The 4,291-nt window shown below is 36.8% G+C and overlaps 1 pseudogene; it reads right to left on the bottom strand.

The window, feature by feature from the left end:
- Positions 1 to 3,387: 3,387 nt before the first annotated feature.
- Positions 3,388 to 4,073, bottom strand: LOC113273802 (annotated as a pseudogene).
- Between the last annotated feature and the right edge of the window lie 218 nt (positions 4,074 to 4,291).

Consider the following 4,291-nt stretch of genomic DNA (forward strand, 5'->3'; position numbering starts at 1 on the left):
GCAGGAGATGAAAGAGGGGAAAAAAAGGTAAAGAATAAGGGAAGGGAAGAAAATTACCTCTAACGGTATGTCATCTCCTAAAATAAATACTGTGGATACCATTTATCTGCCAAGCATGTGTCACCATCTGAAAGATCATGTACAAGTTAACCCAATAGACCAACGACGTATAGATTCCCGCGAAGTAGGAGATCCCTCACACCACGAGGAGATATGAATCAACAATGGTGATGAAGAACTAGGTCATATCCTAGGGACATAGGTGTCGTCGGCGAGTCAGAGACGGGGGCGGAGCCAACCTATTGCAAGGGTGTGCATTTCCATTCCTGCTCAACTGGCTCCAAAACCCATTTTAAGCTCTTTAAGAATATTTTTTTTATATTTAAGCCTGTTTTTGCATTTTTGCATCCCCTTCTCGTGATTCTTGGCTCCTCCCCTAGTCAGAGATGGCTGAGCTCCACTCAACATTAAATACAACATGTATCTACCTAGACGCGTGTGGTCTTCAGGCGCGTGGAATATGAGCTTAGGTGGCATAATTTGATTTGGGAAAGTCATCGGTCGACGAAGCAATATGTACGAAGGAGCATTATTTCTTGATGGACCTGGAGGCAGCGAAGATGTCCCTGATGGGGAAGGCGCTATATATTGTAAGCTTCACTTCCAAAGAAGGGACGCATAATTACTGAGATGGATCTAGAGAGAGCTTATACTTATTGATCACTAAGAGTTTAAGTACAAGTTCTAAATATTTAGTTCTATTTAATACCATTGAGAGCATTGAATATCTTGTAAACTCATCCAAAACATAATACAATCACTACTCATTATTCCGTGGGTGTAGACGAAAGTTAATAACCTTTTGTGTTCCTTAATAAAATAGTTGCACTTATTCTATGTCTTACTTATTATTATTGCAATCTTTGTCTTGAACACATTTCATTTACTCAGCAGTATCAGCTCAACTAAGATATCCTCACCACTTAGTATATGAACCTCTAAGTTGTTTTTAATCACACATATACATTATAATAACATAATTTTTTGTGAATATGTATCCAATAAGCAGAGACGTTGGAAGGATTTTTGGCAACCAAGAAAGCGGGGAAGCCCACAGGTAGGACAGCCAGACTTGTATTTAAAAAATTAATATATACTGCGATTTTAATTCTTAATAATGCGTCAGGTAGAGTCTCCAATGTAGTTGTAGGTTTTTAATACGAATGCTAGGGTGTTTCGATGTACACTCAGAATTTGCTTTTCGATCTTTGGAAGTCGAAAAGTCAGAATTCAGTTTGACAATAATTTTTCAGAACAACTTTTAGAAATAAAAAAATCAACTTATTGTGAAGAAAAATAGCGTTGCTTCTGACTCCTACTTCTGACTTCTACTCCTGCGACCCTATTAATCTTGGTACCCGCCTTTAGTTCAAGGATACTTCCTTATCTTAATGATGGACTTACCAAGTTTTTTCTTCCGAAAGTTTCAACCCATTGCTTACCTGTTAGAGAATATTTGGGGAGGTTTCTTCCCACTGATATTTCATGCCCTTTGTGTGCTTCATTTGTATCTTGACCATTTTCTTACTGAATGATCTATTTCTCATGCCATTTGGAGAGGCTTGTCTATGGAACATGTTTTTCATCGGGCTACCAGTTTGGGCCTTCATGATTGGTGTCTTTCTTGGTTAATTATGAATGATTTTCTAGGGACCATGGTTTTTGGGGGACCATGGTCTTATTAGGCCAACCTCCCTATATTTATAGGAGGTGTCCTAAAATTAGATAAATACACATTTACCCTTTACTTTAAATTAAATTAAAACTAACCTAATAATTATATGAATTTAATCATATACATCTAATCTAAATGAATCTATTATCAAAATCAAAATCAAAAATAGGAGGGAAATCAAAAAAAAAATAGTTTTGAGGAAAAAAAATATTCTCTTTTTCTTTTCTCTTTCCTTGACGTTCCTCGTTCGATTGAAAATTATTCTTTTCTCATGTTCTTCTCTTCTTCCACATTACTTTTAATTAAATAGATATCATCAAAATATGGTTCATATGGAAGTTACAGTGCCTTGTTCGGATAGGACGCGTTTCACAAAAATCCTAGTTTCTTAACCGAACTTCCTGAAAGGAAGAACACGAAGAACAATACGGTTCAATAGGATTTAAAGTTAGGTTACCGAACTGCGAGTTCGGTTGGTTCGCAAAAATTTCTAAAACTAGTTAGTAACCGAACTCTACCCATAATACAAGAAAAGAAAAACCAATGTAACCGAACTATGTTATTTTTCCCACTATGTTGAGTTATGATTTAACCGAACTTTTCCTACCCTGTTCGGTTGGTTCACAAAAATTATGAAACTATCTAGTAACCGAACTCTACCCATATTACAAAAAGAAAAAAAAATTCCAATGTAACCGAACTGTGTTATTTTTCCTACTATGTAGAGTTTCAATTTAACCGAACTTGTCCCATTATGTTCGGTTTGTTCGCAAAAAATCTTGACAAACCGAACTCTTTACTAATTGCATACATGTGGAGTTCGGTTAGATATGTTGTTGCGTTAAAGTTTGCGAACCAACCGAACATGATTCTGTAAATCCATAAACAAAGTTTGGTAACATGTCTGTTAACCGAACGACTAAAAACCTCCATTAAAGTGCGAGTTCGGTAACCTGCGTGTTTGGAAAAACTAACTGAACTACACTTTCAGATGAGTTCGGTAACATGTTCTTCACATAAGGTAACCGAACAACTCCAAATCTACTCTAAAAATTTACATTTTTTTGAAAATTTGGAGCAATTCAACCAACATTATCTAAGTTTGAAGCATACCTGGGTACCCAAATACTCTTCCTCCGGTTGTGGTTGGTAAAATCCATCGTTTTTCATGTTTTCCTTCTTCATCTTTTTTAATTTTAATCTCTCAATAATTCTACTTCTTTTTTAAAAATTTCCATCTGATTTTTTAATCTCACTAATTATCTTTAACTTAATCATTGCACTAATCATTACACTAACTAATTATTATCTAAAATTAATTAGGAGAGTAATTTAGGTATTAATATAAATATCTAGATAAGGGATGACCTAGATTTACTTCTAATGTCTTACCCAAAATAAAACCATGGTCCCAAAAAATAGTTCTTAATTATCTATGATACTAGGATGTCATTGCTTATGTTAATTGGTTCCTTTGGAAATATAGGTGTAGGGTGTGTGACGTGTGAGTCCCGCAGATTGTACTTATCTCATAGAAGTTTTACCAGTTCATAAAAATGAACGTGTTGTTTCTCTTTTCATCTTTGTCTTTCTTTCATTTATATATATGTTGATCAAAATCATTTACAGGGCCTAGTAAATTAAAATGAAAGTTAAATTAAAGCTCCACCTTTGGCAACCTCAGTAAGCACTAAAGCAACCAAACCCAACAATACCGTTCCACATTTTGGCACTTGATGACATCAAACCATCTGATTTTGATTCAACACTGACACCTTGAGACAATGGTATAAGAGAGGCCACTGATAGCACAACACTGGTTATCACAAACCATGGAAGTCCTCCATCAGCTAACTGTGCTGCAACATCGGTACCTCTAGCAACTTCTACTCCCATAGCAGCAACAAACCCAATCATGGCAAGTCTACCGTTAATTCTCTCTGGTGCAGGCCCGCTGAATGCTAACAAATCGCCAAACTTTGTGCTCATTTTCTGCGCGCCATAAAAAGAAACGTTTTTCATTAGCTAAACTACAACTAATAATCATCAAACTGGGTTAACTAATATATATAATTTGTAAAACGAACCTTGGGTGCAGCACGCGGTGGTGGGAAAGTAGGAGTGGCAACTGGAGTCTGCTGCTGGTGGTGGTGGTGGATTGGTACTGCTACTGCTTGTCATTGGTTGTTGTGGCTGCTTCTCCTCGGCCATGCAACGAACTCTGAAGCTAGCATTTCTTCGTGCTTGGGTTTGAACACGGATGGTCTGGCTAACCAAGATCGAGTGATGAACTGAAGCAGTAGCCATTGCTTTGAAAACACAAAAGAGTAAGTGCTAAAGAGCAGAATATTATGTCAGGGCTGAGTATTTGAAATATTTAGGCTGCTAGTTTGATGTTGGAACCTTGTCTTAAGATGGTATAAATAGAAGAGATTTTAGACATGAAGTGTCCGTTGATGCCTTGGTGGATGTTGGAATATCTAGCCCTATACAAGATAACCGAGCGAGGTGACCGTGAAGACTGTAGCCGTGCATCTAGTGAAGATAAAGTCAAAG

This window comes from Papaver somniferum, chromosome 4 (assembly GCF_003573695.1).
Source record: "Papaver somniferum cultivar HN1 chromosome 4, ASM357369v1, whole genome shotgun sequence".
Lineage (NCBI taxonomy): Eukaryota > Viridiplantae > Streptophyta > Magnoliopsida > Ranunculales > Papaveraceae > Papaver > Papaver somniferum.